The 17,158-nt window shown below is 36.8% G+C and overlaps 1 pseudogene; it reads left to right on the top strand.

Annotated features, from left to right (window-relative positions):
- The window catches only part of LOC149393051 (homospermidine oxidase-like), a 64,493-nt pseudogene that overhangs the window by 13,872 nt on the left and 33,463 nt on the right, over positions 1-17,158 (top strand).

The following is a 17,158-nucleotide window of genomic DNA, read 5'->3' as shown; positions in this document are numbered from 1 at the left end:
TTGACACCGGAGCAGATCAAAACTGCATTCAAGAAGGATTAATACCTACCAAATACTATGAAAAAACTAAAGAAAGATTAAGTGCTACAAATAATACTAAACTGCAAATAAATTACAAATTATCAAGAGTAAAGATATGTAATCCAGTATTATGCTTTCATATTCAATTTATTTTAGTAAAAAACCTTTCTTGTCCTCTAATTCTAGGAACGCCTTTCATCACTTTAATTTACCCTTTTGAGGTAAATAGAGAGGGATTAAAAACCTCTATATTAGGTAAAAGAAATTATTTTCAAATTTATCTATCCAATTCAGGAAAAACAAGTTAATCTATTAAAAGAAAATTGCATTCAACAAATTAATTTGATTTCCAAGAAAGAAAATTATATTACGTTTCTAAAACAAGAAGTTAATAATTTAAAAATAGAACAACAATTGTCTAATCCTAATGTTATAAAAAAACATACAAGAAATAAAGAATTTATTTATTTCAAATGTATGTTCAACTATTCCGAATGCTTTTTGGACCCGCAAAAAACATATAGTTAGCCTTCCATATGAATCAAATTTTTGTGAAAAAGATATTCCAACTAAATCTCGCGCGATTCACATGAATCAAGAGATAGAAAAGATTTGTATTAAAGAAATAAATGATCTAAAATCTAAAGGACTCATTAGAGATTCAAAATCTCCGTGGTCCTGTTCGGCCTTTTATGTTATGAATGATGCGGAATTAGAAAGAGGAGCTCCAAGATTGGTAATCAATTACAAACCTCTCAATAAAGTTTTAAAATGGATAAGATATCCAATACCTAATAAAAGAGATCTTATTAAAAAAAAACTTTATGATGCAAAAATTTTCTCAAAATTTGACATGAAATCAAGATTTTGGCAGATTCAAATAGATGAAAAAGATAGATATAAAACTGCTTTCAATACTCCTTTTGGGCATTATGAATGGAATGTGATGCCTTTTGGTTTAAAGAATGCTCCAAGTGAATTTCAAAATATTATGAATGATATTATTGCTCCTATTCAATCTTTTGCTATTGTTTATATCGACGATGTTCTTATTTTCTCTAGCTCACTAGATCAGCATACATCTCATCTCAAAAAATTTTATAACATCATAAAAAATAATGGATTAGCTGTTTCTGAAACAAAAATGAAACTTTTCCAGACGCATATAAAATTTGTAGGTCATGACATTTATTTAGGAACTATAAAACCTATTTCTAGAGTCCTGGAGTTTACATCAAATTTCCCAAATGAAATAAAAGATAAGAATCAATTACAAAGATTTTTAGGATGCTTAAATTATGTAGGAGATTTCTTCAAAGAACTTAGGATGATATGTCAACCGTTATTCCAAAGGCTTAAGAAAAACCCACAACCCTGGTCTGATTCTCATACTAAAATAGTCAAGCAAATAAAAGAAAAAATCAAGTATCTTCCTTGTATATCGATACCTCATCCCTCAGCCTCTCTTATAGTCGAAACCGACGCCTCTGATAAAGGTTTTGGAGGCATACTCAACCAAAAATTTCATGGTCAAACACAAGAATCCTTAGTTCGATACTATTCTGGCTGCTGGAACACTACTCAACAAAATTATTCTACTATAAAAAAGGAGCTATTAGCCATCGTTTTATGTATCAAAAAATTTGAAGATGATTTATATATGAAAAAGTTTTTACTAAGGATTGACTACAAAGCAGCCAAAGATTTATTAAACAAAGATATAAAAAATTTGATTTCAAAACAAATTTTTACTAGATGGCAAGCTCTATTAAGCAATTTTGATTTCGATATAGAACATATAAAAGGTAGTACTAATTCTCTTCATGATTTTCTCTCACGAGAATATTTACAGGGAAAAGAATAGAATCAATGTCTGACTCAAGAAAAGGAGACTAAAAAAAGAATGTTATTCAAAAAGATGCACCGGTCAAAATGACCAAACAATCTTATTCAAATACAGTTGCTATTCAAAATAAGTTCAACTTACTCAATGAATTTCCTACCATATCCAAGCCATCTTCTTCAAAGTCTCCTTCAACTTTGGTCCAAACTATCAAAAGTCCCCCTTCTATATATTTTAACAAACCGGTCAACCAAACTATTATTACCTTAGAACCTGAATTCAGAGATACTCAAAATGCTAATTTTCCAACTATCCTCAAAAGAGTATTTCCTCCTGACTGTCTCTTTATATATAATCATCCCCTTAAAGATAGAAAATTCTTTGAACATATTCTCATAGATTCCAACTCTGTAGAAATTAACCATTGCCTCGATCCTCAAGATTCTCGTAAAATCAATTATTCAAAGTTAAAAATTCTTAAAGTTTTTACTCCTTCTGATTGGGATCAAAATATTTATACTCCCAAATATTTCTCTCATCCAGGAACAGTAAAATCCTATAACTATCTAGATTACCAAAAAGCTTGGTTTAATGTTTTCTTCATTCTAGCCTTTTCTCATTCTTGGTTTATCCAGTTCTCAAAACAAGCTACCGAACCTTTTCCTTTATGGTTTCAAGAATGGTGGTCCTACTTTGGACTTGTCACCAATACCCTTCCTCCTCCAATTTTAGATGGATTCAATCTTTTTTCTAAAAAAATTTCTTGTAATAATAAATTACTATCATTCTCTTCCAAGTTTGGAGTTCCATGGATACTTGCATGGACATTCCAAATTAATAATCAAGAAAATCATATTACTTTATTAGTCAGACAATTCAGAGTCAAGTGGTGGGATACTTTTAACGTCTCTTAAGCCAACTCGGAAGCCATTTCAAAATTTCTCAATTCAAAAGTCTGGTATCCAGCCAAGGACCCACGACATCTAGAATTTCTTACTAAAAAAAGCAAGATTCAAGCATTATTAGCAGCAGCCTCTTCAAAAGAAGACTACATAAAGCTCTTAGAAGATGTCAAGTCCCAGTTATCAAGTGAAGATCAAGAGAGTCTACCAGAAGAAGATGAAGACGAAAGTTTAAATAAAAAAGAGTTCGGATTAGATCCGAACGATTTCTTTTCTCAAATACCATAATTCAAAATTTTGTAAGATTCCTCTTTATCTTATTTGTAAAAATATGAATAGTAGTTATGTCTTTATTTATTTTGTTTGTTTGTTAAAAGTCTGATGTTGTACAGTAAGTATGTCGAGGATAAGATTCCTCTTTATCTTTTCTGTAATAAAGTCAAAAGATCTACAGTAGTTATGTCGGGGATAATATCCTCTGTTACGGATTTGAAACCCTTTCGAATCCGAAAGTTTGTCTATTTAAGAGAGCTTGCTCTCAGTGTGTAAGCAAGTTTCGAAAACTGAAGAAATAAAGAAGTATTCTCAGTCTCTCTCTCTCTCTCTCTCTCTCTCTCTCTCTCTCTCTCTCTCTCTCTCTCTCTTTATGACTAGAAGAAGGCCTAAACCAGGGTACTCTGTAAAATTCTTGAATATCTCCTCTCTCAACAAACAAGTCCTAAATCTCTATACTCCCTGCCTACGTACTCAAATCTTCATATTCTCTTTAGACTTAGATAATCCCAAAATCTCTCTTTCATATAACCAATTCATCGTCAATATAAATCTTCCGATGTATATATATATATATATATATATATATATATATATATATATATATATATATATATATATATATATATATATATATATATATATATATATATATATGAACATGGGTATCAAAGAAACTAGCATACTATCCCATACCATTCAACGTTGAAAGTTGATTATATCTTCACCGATCTAAGATTAGGAATTGACCACAAAGTAAAGTAGTTATCGCTATCACCTTAGTCATCTATGGAATAGGTAGTAGATGGTCATTCAAACGGAGTCTTTATTAAGTCTTGTATGTTAAATTTTTTATGGTTCTCAACCACCTCCAACATCCCGAGTCTCTGCCCTTTTTTGGATGGTCACTCCCTCAGATCCTATTACACATTCAATGCATGTATCTCCGATTCTCTTGATGGCGTCTTCGCGTCCTCTGCCTTCACCTCCTTCGGCTCCGTGGCCATTACACCGTGCATTGTTATTGTTTGATGTTGTTTCTTATGGTAGGTTTTTAGTGATGATGTTAGTTTTGGGATTATAACTAATTTTTGTTTATCGATATTTTTTTATACTCTTAATTTTAGTGATTTTGGCCAGTTTAGTTTATCTATTTGCTTTGTAAGCTATGATTTGTCCACTATACTATGTGGTTTGTAAGCTATGATTTTTTTTATACTATATTAGTTCGAGTTTTTTATGGTCTTTGAGCAGTGCAAACACTCAAACGCTTTTCTCCACGGTTGGTGGTACTCGAGCACTTAGGTTCATTTGCTAACCTTTTAGTTTTTTTTTTATTATTTTAAAATAATCAATGAGTTGCTTGAATTTTAGTGTAGTATATATTTTGTTTGTTGTAAGTTTTCACACAATGTGCTTTCATCCGATTACAGTACGGAATCGTTGTAAAATCCTTCTACAACGGTTTTTTCCGTTGTAAAACCTAATTTTTTTAGTAGTGAGTATTTAATCATTGTTGTCTTGAGGTCGATCTATTTTGTTAAGAGACATAAAATGTTGGAACTCTTAGATTTTATATCTATTATCTGTCTCGATCTATGTTTATGTATATATATATATATATATATATATATATATATATATATATATATATATATATATATATATATATACACATATCATTCAACAGAAATACCTATAGCGCAGGGTACAATTTCACTGCCAAACTCTTAATTTGTAGGGTAATTAAGCTAAATGGCCTCCCGAAAATAAACAATTTATTTTTAGCCCACATTTAGTTAATTATTGGTAAATAGCCATTGAGATTTATTTACAGTCAAAATGAGACGGGATTGCCCTTTGTTATTCCCGTCCATTTTGTGATCACGGTTATTAAATAGGGTAATTTAGCAAAATAGCCAACTTAAACGTTAAGAATTGCTAAATAGCCAAGGTTTTGTAAATATTAGGTAAATAGCCATTTTTATATATTTACAAACGTAAATATCAAGTAAATAGCCACTGCCATATTAAGCCACGTCATCATTTATGGCTATTTACCTAATATTTACAAAACCTTGGCTATTTAGCAATATCAAACGTGTAAGTTGGCTATTTTTCTAATTTTTTGTATTAAATATCATCGGCTCAAATATTTGGTCATTAATGATGGCTAAAATCGAGGAAGGTCAGTATAATCGTATCTCTGCATTCACACGCTATTTACTGCTTTTCAGAAGAAGAAAAAATATAAAAAATAAAAAAAGATTTGGCCACCATCAATGGCCGAGCCCGAGCACCCCCCCTCCTCTCTCTCATCGTCATCGTCTCCTTCATCTCCTTCTCCTATCTTCTTTTTCATTCCTTGCGCGCCATCAATGGCCGAGACCGAGCACCACCCGCGCGTGTTCTAGCCGAGAAGATGAGGACAGCCACGAGCCGCCGAGGATGCCGGACCGAGAGGAGACACCGGGAAACGACGCAGAGAGCACCTGAGAGTTGATTTCACAGCCATAAAGGTGATAAATCTTTTTCTCCAAAATGGGTTTTGAATTTAGGGTTCAAGATTGAGTTTTTTCTTATTCCGATCGTAAATCTTCAAATAGAGGTTAGATTTGGGTTGTGAATTGCTGGATTTGGTGGTTATGATTTGATTTTGGCCGAAAAATGAGAATTGGGGTTTATGTATTTGAAATTGGGGCTTTTTGGATTAAGATTGTTTGTTCTTCATTTTTGGACGAGTTTGGGTTTAAATTTGGTCTTGGCCGTGTGAAATGGTTCTGGCCGTGCGTGCGTGTGAAATGGTCTCCCCACCTCCAAGCTCCGCGAGAGGCAGCACCTCCTTCAGGCCACCGCCACCACTTCTAATCACGACCACCACCACGTCACCACCGCCGTCAAGCGTCACTTCGTCCTCCTCTCCGTGATCTGCGTCCAAGGTCCCGATCGGAATCATGGACACCGCGAAGAACACTTTTTTTTTTTTTGGTTGTTGCTCACATTAATAGTATGTTCATGTAAATAGAAAACATATTTACAGTATATTCGTGTAAATAAGAAGCATATGTTCGTGTAAATAGAAAACATATTTACAGTATATTCGTGTAAATAAGAAGCATATTTACAGTATATTCATTGTAAATACAAAACATATTTACAGTATATTCATTGTAAATACAAAGCATATTTACAGTATATTAGTATAAATAAACTGGAAAAAATTCTGGAAATATTTTGGACGTTCTAAAATTATGAATATATGAAAAACAAAATAATATCAATAAATGAAGAATATTTTCCAAATCCACACGTCCAAAATTCAAAAAACCAGGTTAACTACTTTCCTAATCGGTTTGATTCAAAATTACAAAAAAAAAAAAAAAAAAACTGCCTAAATGAAACAAATTAGTTAAGTCAACGCTGAAATTTCTCCATATCCACACGTCTGAAAATTTAAATACTTGCCGAATTCATTTTCAAATTTTAAACAAAAAAACTGCCTAAAATAAGAAGTTACTAATCCGAGTATACAAGGGCAAATCTGTAAAAAAAAATCCTTCATAAATGTGCAGCCACGTAAGCAACTAGGCTATTTACGGATTATTAACAAAACGTTGGCCAAAAATAAATTGCTACACATTCCATGGCTTAAGCAACCAATTATTTATAATTTGTATATCATTCGGTATCATTGTCGTCTCTCCTTTTCTTAACTTGGTCCATCAACGTCCAACTAAAATTAAAAATTAAAAACAAAGAAACAAATAATTTTATTACTGATAATTTTTTAGCAAAATTGTTTTTGTGGTGGCTCAAACTCTTCTCCTCGTTCGAGGGTTGGTGCTTTACCAGCTGAGCTAGCGCCTCATATGTGATTATAAATTTCTTTCGGTGGTGATGGATTGAATAAAGATCCTTCGGACACGGTTCTAACGCGGCTTTGGTGGACAATCATGTTTCTTTAATGTGACTCGATGCTAGGCTGTTTAGATCGCGGCCGGTGCGAGGCGGCAAGACGTGGCTTGGGCCACTTGAGGCATCTGAGGCTTACATGGGCTGTAGTTGGACTTACATTTTTTTTTTTTTTTTTTTTTTTTGTCTTTAGGCTTTCATTTCTTTTCTCCAAGCTTTGACCGACTAATGTTCCTTTTATGGGAAAATGACCCATTTCACACCTCATTAATCTTAAAAAATTCCACATTAATGATATATTTTCAGATCTCCTTTTGTTACAATTTTCAGCGACTTTAATCAAGTGACACACAACCATATTATTGCTAAAACTATAACAATTTATTGACAGACTTGTCAATAAGTAAACTCTGTTTATTGACAACAGGCCTGATTGACAAACATGTCAACAAAATACGTATTTATTTGGTAAACTTGATCATAGTTTTCGAAGTAATTAGAAGCAATCAATGGATGGATATTGGTTAAAATAGTTTAGATGCTCATTGTATAATCCGTATGAATTAGGATAAAATAACCCATAATACTTAATCTAGAGTGGTCGTGCGCCACTTAATTAAAAAAAGAAACAATTATCACAGATTGACACGTAAAATTTATGGGTAATTTAGCAAAATAGCCAAATCAAACCTTTAACATTGCTAAATAGCCAATGTTTTGTAAATACTAAGTAAATAACCAGATATCATTTAAGACACTACTACATTTACTAAAAAGCCCAGACATTTCCCGCCCATAAGCACACGGTTTACTTAAAAAAAAAAAAAGAGGTAACGTGTAAACGAGAATCAAGGAAGTAATAACTGCAAATTAATTACCGATTATCCCTCCACCAATATTCAATCTGCCATTAAGAAAAAATCTCTGTTAATGTATCTTGATGCGTTGTAAAATGTAATCATGTTTCAGTGTTAATGTATGGGAAAAACCATTGTGAATGCGTTTAGAATTTTGGGTGTTTGGATGTTAGAATGAAAAAATAGGTGTTGACATATTTTGCAGTAAATCTGAGTAAATATTGGGCAGTTTAAATTTTTGTCGTGTGTAAATCTTTATTTACACATATTTACACCGAGTATGTCAATCCTTGAATTTTACAACAATGTATGGTTGTTAATATCTGTAGTAAATGTGTGTAAATATTAAGTACTATTATATTTGGTTATCTGTAAGTGTTTATTTACGCATATTTACTGCATAAGTTGTCATAATCTTAACTTATTTACATATATTTAAAAAATAAACGATACAATATATTTCTGGCTGAAAATATCAGAAATAATCTATAAAAAGAAACAAATAAATTACAACTTGCACGTCCATTTAGTTCCTAAAATAAAGGGAATCATAAATTGACTAAATCATGTTCACACTTATATCAGGAAAACAATTCAAAAATTTCGGGAAAAAATTTAAACCGAAAATTCAAATATGTAATTCAAAATTCAAACGCACATGGGCAATTTTCGGAAATAAAAAAACCTGTTATTGGGCCATGTCATCGGCATGGCTATTTACTTAGTATTTACAAAACCTTGGCTAAATAGCAAATCATAAGGTTTGATTTGGCTATTTTGCTAATTTTTTGAAAATTTATTTATGGATTATTGACATTTTGGCCCCCTAAACTATGGTGTCATTAACAAGTGACTCCCGAAACTTTAAAAATTGTCGTATTCCCCCTTCATGTTAAACTTCAATTCATTATGGATTACTGTAAAAAATGTTAAGTGAGTCATGTGTTAAGCACATGATGATTAAAATGAGAGAAATTATGATAATACCATCACTTATTTATATAGCCTAGCTATTTTTTTAAAATAACTTTCATTTATTTTCTTTAGTTTTAAAAAATAAAAAAGTGAAATTTTGCAACAAATTTTTCCATTTAACTTGATCAGGCTTACGTTTTTTTTTTCTTCTGTTAACCAAGTAAATTGTGCATTTATTTGCCTCTTTCGCTTTATATTCATTTGTTCTATTCAATTAAAGAGAAGGTGCAAGCAGAATAATCAAATGAATTTTGTATGCCACAAAGCCTTTCTACAATGCTGTAATCTATACAGAAACTGAACAATAGGAGACAGTGGATTTTTCAGGTTCGTTGGGGATAATCAACATTCCGGAGCAGATTAATTATATATTGCTAAACTTAAATACTATATGCTATCGGCATAAAAGATCTCATATGACTCAGTGATTTGATAATCAACTTCAAACAAGGGTCTAATTATCTTGAGTATATGCTAGGTATTTGATGTAGACAAGCTTATAGGAAAGAGATAATCACATAGGTTTCTTCAAGCAATGGTTGAGTTTCTTTTTATTTAATCAAGTCTGTCATGTAACTAGGCAAAGACAAGTATATATAAACTAGAATAAACATGATACGTTCAACACAAAACAAGAAAGCAAATGGGCACAACCACATTAAAAGGAAATAAAAGGCAATAAAGAAGGAAATAAAAGAGGAAACGGAAAGACAAAATAATAGCTCATAAAAGAGGAAATAAATGACACCATTAAGCTTAAACGGAAAGTGACTTTTCATCATTTTCTCCCATTGTTTTGGTCCCACCTTTCCATGTACGTAAGACCAATTTGCATGGCATTATGCATGGCATCATTCTCCACTCGGTCGAGAAAATTCGTCCTCGAATTTTGCACAATGTCATCGTCGGAATTGTTGCCGGTGTAAGGGCGGAGATCCTTAACATTAAAAACGTCGGCGGTGCGAATGTGGCTAGGCAAATTTAGATGATACGCATTGGAATTTATCTTCTCCACGATCTCGATCGGACCAATTGTCTTGGATTTCAACTTGTACTCCTGAGCCGGAATCCGCTCTCTCGTAAGAACAACCCAAACATAGTCTCCAACCTCGAAGTCGACCGATCGACGTTTCGCGTCCGCATGGAGCTTGTGCTTAGCAGTGGTTGTGCGCAAGTTCTCCGTAGTTAGCCGGTGAACATTTTGGAATTGTTCGACAAAATCAGCGGCGGAGCCATGGACGGGTGTGTGGTCGGGAACCGGGACGAGATCTAGCGGGCAGCGAGGGTTGGTACCATAAACGACGTGAAATGGACTAAAAACCGTACTTAGATTAGTCACGTGGTTGTGAGTGAATTCAGCTTGGAAGAGCTTAAGATCCCATGATTTAATTGCTTCACATACGAGACAACGGCGGAGATTGCCGAGAGAACGATTGACAACTTCAGTTTGACCATCGGTTTGTGGATGGTAAGCGCTACTAAAGTCGAGGCGTGTGTTGACGAGGCGCGACAAGCTTCGTCAAAAATGACTCAAGAAGTGAGTGTCGCGGTCGGACACAATGGACGTGGAGAGACCATGAAGACGGTATACCTCACGGAAATATAAAACGACGACGTTGACCGCGTCCGAAGTCTTTTTGCACGGAATAAAGTGAGCCATTTTGGAGAAGCGATCGACCACGACAAAATGGAGTCATTTTGAGTGCGAGGTAGGCCCAGCACGAAATCCATGCTAATGTCGACCCACAGTTGTGTCGGTATCGGAAGCGGCATATAGAGACCCGCGTTAGTTGCTTTTTCTTTGGCGAGGTGGCATGTGCGGCAACGTTCGACAAAGCGTGTGACGTCGCGCTGTAAGGAAGGCCAAAAATACGAAAGCCGCCACGAGGTGATGAGTGCGATCCCGCTCGCCATGGCCCTCGTTATGCATATCGCGGATGATCTTTAGCCGAAGACTACCCTCGGGAATGCATAATCGTATGTTGTAGAAGAGGAACCCATCGGACCACAAAAACTTAGGATGCTCGGTCGTGTGAAGCCGCTGGATGATATGGAAAAGAATGGATCCACCGCGTAGAGCTCGGTCAAAGAGTTGAACCCGGGCACATCGATGCGCATTTCGGTGAGCAAGGTGTGGCAGCGGCTAAGTGCATCGGCGACACGGTTCAAAACACCCGCTTTATGCCTTATTGAGAATGTGAATTGTTGTAGAAAAGAAATCCAAGAAACGTGTCGCGAAGATACCTTATCTTGAGTGCCGAGGTGTTTTAGCCTGTCGTGGTCGGTGTAGAGGACAATATCTTTTTGGAAGAGATAATGGCGCCAATGATGAACAACGCAGACAATCGCGTAAAACTAGACATCGTACGTGTTGTTGCGTGACTTCGGGCCGGTGAGTTTTTCACCAAAGTAGGTGACCGAGCGATTACCTTGGCGAAGAACGGTATCGATCCCCACTTTTGACGCGTCACAGTGGAGTAAAAAGGGCTGCTTGAAATAGGGTAGGACGAGTATTGGAGCGCTCGTGAGCAGTGCCTTAATCCGCTCGAATGACACGGCCGCTTGTGGTGACCAATGGAAGCGTCCGATTTTGATGCATTCGGTTATTAGAGCCATCACAGAACTAAAATGCGGAATGAACTGTCGGTAAAATGATGTTAAGCTGTGGAAGCTACGCACGTCCGTGACGGTGGTAGGTTTTTGTTGTCAATGGTGCCCACAAGAAGAGTTGTAGTGTGTATTTAAGTACATTTGATGTAATAAAGTCTCATGAAGACTCTTGCTTGTAATTGCTTATTCATTAATAAAAAGTTGAAACGTTCATTCATTCCTCCTTGTCTATTTGAACCTTTATGATAAAACATTAGTCTTTAGTCCATAAACAAACTAAACAACTTGCGAAGAGACAAATGTAGATTTGCATGAACAAACTCTTCGTAGTTTGCTTAAAACGATATATTCGCAATCTAAAGGTCAAAGGACTATTGACCTCAGTATGATTGTTAGAAGAATCTGTTGCGATATTTTTATAACTAGCACGCAAGTGGACGTATCGAACAAATAATAGTGTTACGTAAGTAACGGATATCGATCCCACAGAGACTAGTTACTATAGCGACGTTAAACAACCTAAAGCAAATTGATTTCACAGATTTGTTGATGGATGTGTTTATAATACTAGCAAATGAATTAACGTAAAAATAAAAGAGAAACAAACACGAGATAACAAGCAAAGAAAACTACGGGGTTGCGATTTCACCAGGTAACACATCATCGGGGTTTCGGGAACGAACAATTACCAATATTCCTATGTAAGCTAATCTCATTCTCTCATTAATATTCCCTAGCCTCTCTCGAGTGATCTAGCGAACCTATGCAATTGTCGGATTACTTATCCTCTCGGCCTCTAATCCTATTAAAACAACCACATGCACTAAACGCGAGAATTCTAACGATTACACACTCGTCTAAGCCGTCAAGCAACCTAAAACAATGTGATGAGTGAAAAAGGGCACGAATTTTTACTCTCTCTCGAGCAGCTAAAAACTCTAATTAAACAATTCTAAAGGTGATCAAGCTAAAGAATGCATTAAGAACACTTCCACACAAGCAAACATATTCATGAAACAGTTAATAACTAATCAAACCCTAACGAAAACCCTAAGCTATATCTAACCCCGACTACATCGTAACCCCGCTGAAGACTTAGCCTCTAACGGTGTTCATGACCATGATCAACACAAGGAGAGTGATTAAAAGCAATAAAACTAGCATAGAATGACGAAGAGAGCTCATGATTATAACGAAAAAGGAATTCAAGAACACAATAGTAAATTAAGAGCATAAAATAAATAGAAGGAAGAAGAAAATCTATTAATGGAGTTCCGGCTGATCGGATTTTGTCAATTCCGTTGATAAGCTTTCTCTCCGTTGCAAAAGCTCTCCAAAACAATAATAAAATAAAGCGTAACCTAAAAATAGAGGCTGAGATATGTTTTATAGTGGTTTAGGTCGAAGTACAATTTGGACTGATCTGGGCCTTAAAAAACGATCCAACGGCTGAGATTAAGTCAAAATTCAACTTTATTTTCGTCAGGATTCGTCGTCTCACGGCGCGCCATCCATCCTCGCGGCGCGAGGCTCCTTTCTTCGCATCGTCGCGGCGCGAGATTACCGCGAGGCGCACCGTGAGAAGCTCCTGGAACTTTTTGTGTTCGTGAAAATGCAGGGGTCGCGGCGCGAGGTCTTCCGGTCGCGGCGCGAGGTCTTGCGCACCAGCCTCCAAATCTTCATTTTCTTCATTTTGACTCCAAATTCATCGCTTTTACTTCCGTTCCATCGATATGTGACCCGACAGCTACTTTTCATCTATGTTGACCTGAAATTCACTATAACCACACTAAAACCATCAAAAACACTTGAGAACGCGCTAAATCCAAGTCAAACGAGAGCAAATTCGTATGTAAAATACGCACTCATCAAACTCCCCCAAACTTGAACATTGCTTGTCCTCAAGCAACACAAAACTAGACAATAAAATAAACACACCAAAGAAGTTACACTAAAAACGAATGGTGATCACAAAGTTTAGCAACAATGTCAAGTGTTAGTTAAATGCCTCAACCTACAAAAATTTCCGAATCCAAGTCAATCATCATATGAAACCAAGAAAAAATAATTAGATTGACTAAATGGCCTTTTGCAACACGTTCCCGATCAAAATCCCCCGTGTGTGAAATATGTCCCGAAAGAGAGAGAGGTCAACTCAATATGTTCGTTCACATCTTCTAATGTCAAATGCTCAAATAATAATGAGATGAATGTGAATCGAACACCATAATGCTTTTCGCCGCTCACTCTCCACTAATGCAAGACACTTACCGAGGAAATCAATAGGGCTTTGTCGGCTTGTAATGTTAGGCTAGGGTCAACGGTAGGATACGGTCAAAATGTGGCTAAAACGTCAACCTAGCGACTCAATCTCACCAACTCACAAACTTTCTCATGATGTTACTTACTCACCCATTCCCACGTTCATGGTAGGGCTGTACAAAACCGAACCGAAAATCGGATAAAACCGATATCCAAACCGAACCGAAACCAAAATTTGGAGCCACGTCAGCTAACCGAAATTCGGATTCGGATAACCGATCCGGTTTACAAAACTGGACCGGATATCGGATTTGATTTTGGGAAAATCTGGATATCGGTTATTTAACCAATTTTTTTTAATTAAAAATAAATATATATAAAAAAAAAAAGACTTGACCTAATTTTGAGAGAGACCTAGCGTTTTTATTTTTTTCCCAAATCAGATTTTGCTGAAGTGGAAGCACTAAATGATTCTAAGCAAGTTGTTTTGGGTAAGATAATTAATTTGATATTTTATTTGACATATTCATTTGTTGTTTGTTTATTAAAACAAATTTATTTTAAATTTATGTCATTATTATTAACAGATGATGGTCAAGTTGTCATAAAAGAAGAAACTTCTCATATATCAACTCCTACTGCTACTACAACTTGATTATGTGATCTATAAAAGTAACATACAAATTCAATTGTTGTATGGTTTATTATGATCATTAGGGTTGTAATTTTAATTTTATATTATGATATTTACATGTGCATGTAGTTGGAGACGAGTGTCCATTTGAATTTTATTTTTTTTTACTCAGTTTTAGATTATGTATTGTCTTTTTGGAGCTTTATAAGAGTCGTTTGTACTCGTTTTTTGAATTTTTACAAACCGGATTTGGATTTTAGAAAATGGATATCCATTTTATAAAATTGGATATTAAATTGGATCTGAAATTTTACAAACTGGATAACCGAATTTTAAAAACTGGATACTGGATTTAAGAAACCGGATAACCGAATTTCGGTTTTAGACTAAATTGGACCGGATACTGGACCGAGTTTTTAAAAACCGAAAATTCGGATTCGGATACTAAAAATGTCAAAAACCGAACCGAACCGATCCAGTTCACCCCTAGTTCATGGCATAAAATTTCACCTTTCGAGAACGTTTTCTTTCCTAAGCCTTTACTTCCCAATGTTTCCCCCCAAACTTTGACTATGCAACGTCTAGTCTCTAAAACCAATGTCACAGAATACCACGCCCGAAACTAATACAAATAAATAATAAAATGCATAAATTAAACACTCTTTTTTTTTGTAGTTTTTTTTTTCTCTTCTTTTTTTTTCATTCCTTTTTTTTCTTTTTTTTTTCTCTTTCTAATACAAAACAATAAACATAAAAACGAACAATCACCGGCGTGGTGTCTAATGAACTATAAAAGACATAGAGACTAGTCGAAGAACATGTCACAAAAATCGAAAGAATTCACTCAAGAGTCGCTAAATTAACGGGGTTCTTTGTGGGATTTGAAATATTATTGGCTCGGCTTTTTCTGACTAAGTATCGAGAAAGGATTAATCGTTCGGCTTTTTCTGAAAGGGTGCTCAAGGAAGTATTACGGGTTGGCTTTTCGGCTCTGATTGGTCCAAATGAAGGCCTATGTCATGTTCCCTAGGTTCGTGTCAGGTCATTTCGCCTCGAAGAGGGCTAGAGCGGTTCTTAGTGTTCGTGAGCTAAAAGACATTTAAAGATGTGATCGAACCTCTAAGGACTACTCAAACCCCGGGACGGACGTGTGTGCATAAATGGGAAAAATCAACCGAAATTGCGTTACTCAAACCACTAGTCAATCACAATGAAGCACAAAAAAAAATTTAAAATTGACTCGAACTCGGATTTCTTTGAAAATACATGGTATCATTGGCAAGTAACGAGAGAAAACACTTTAATACTATCACTTATAAGCAATCACCAAACAAAATTAAGAAAATAAAAAAATTAAATAAAAAAAAAACAACCTAATCTAACAGAAATCCCCCACAAAGTAGTTCACCCCCCCAAACTTAATCTCTACATTGTCCTCAATGTAGATCCATAAAAACACGGGAGACAGAGAACTTACCTCGCGGGGGTGGTAGAACTCCCCTATTCGTCGCCGCCGCGCTCGGGCGGCGGTGAATTTTCTTGTACGCTCTCTTTTTTCCTCCATACCTCTTTGAATGGCTTCGGCCAATGTCCTCGCCATGGCTTGGATGGAGATTTCAGCTTTGCATCCTCACTCGCACTTTTTGTTGATTTTTCTTTAGGAGGAGCACTTGGCGGAGGTGTGGATGGTGGAGTGGCGACTTCGTACGTCTCGATGACGTAGATCTCTTCTTTTTCCTTCTTGCGCTTTCGGGTTTTGCAGGTCCCGAACTTCTCTTCCTCGTTCTTCACGCGCATCATCAGCTCGCCTCTTTGCACGTCTATGCGAACCCCGCAAGTGGCTAAGAAAGCCCTTCCAAAAAGAATGGGGATATCGCGATCCTCGTCCATGTCGATGACGTAGAAATCGGCCGGAAAAGTGAATTTTCCGACTTTCATGAGGAGGTCTTCCACGAAACCGCGCGGGTGCCTTACGGTCCGATCCGTCAATTGGAGAGTGGTGCGCGTGGGCTTTAGTTCACCCACCCCGAGTTTGGTGAAGACGGCCGATGGCATAAGGTTGATGCCCGAACCAAGATCGCACAACGCGTTCTCGATGAAGATGTCTCCAATGGTGCACGGCAATGTGAACTTGCCCGGATCTTCTAATTTTTGCGGGAGCTCTTGTTTTAGAAGCGCACTACACTCGGCGGAAAGTGCCACCGTGAGCCTTTGCGGGAACGGAAGTGGCGGCTCATATGTATGGACCGGCGGGTGCGGCTTAGGAGCTTTGGTGACCGGGGCAGCCTCTTCTTCTTCTTTCTTCGGGCTCTCGGTGGCTGCAACGTGTTGATGAGAAATGGCATTGCAGTGCTCCCTTGGATTCACTTCAGGGGCGCTTGGAAGCGTGCCTTGGGGTCGTGTGTGGATGGCGTTGGCGAGCTGCCCCACCTGCGTCTCGAGGTTTCGGATCTGTGTCGATTGGTTCGAGAGGGCTGTCTTCGTTTCATGCATGAAGTCGGTGGTAGTATTCACAAAGGCAGTCGTCGACGTGGCCAGATTAGCTACGAGCTCCTCCAGATTAGTCTCGTTCTTGTAAGCTCGCAATGGTTGCTTGATACGGCGGTGGTCGGGGCTGATTCTGAGGCGGTCGAGGCTGAGCTTGCGGTGCGAGTTGCATCGGCATGTTATTTTGGTGACCGCGCCATCCTCCATTCTGATAGTTGCTCATCGGGCCTTGATTGTAGGGCGGCCGATTGTTGATGAAGCTTGCTTGTTGGCCCTTGTTCCCTTGCGCGCACTCATCGCTAGAATGAGGGCCGACATACCAGAAGCACGGCTCGGGAGTAGGGCGTGGATAGCCTGAACGGTAGCTTGCTGCCCATGGAGC

Source organism: Urtica dioica, chromosome 6 (genome assembly GCF_054948205.1).
Source record: "Urtica dioica subsp. dioica isolate 48M chromosome 6, U.dioica_male_clone48M_v1_H2, whole genome shotgun sequence".
Lineage (NCBI taxonomy): Eukaryota > Viridiplantae > Streptophyta > Magnoliopsida > Rosales > Urticaceae > Urtica > Urtica dioica.
Note: the sequence above shows the minus strand (reverse complement) of the source record. Positions and strands in the feature narration are given on the sequence as shown.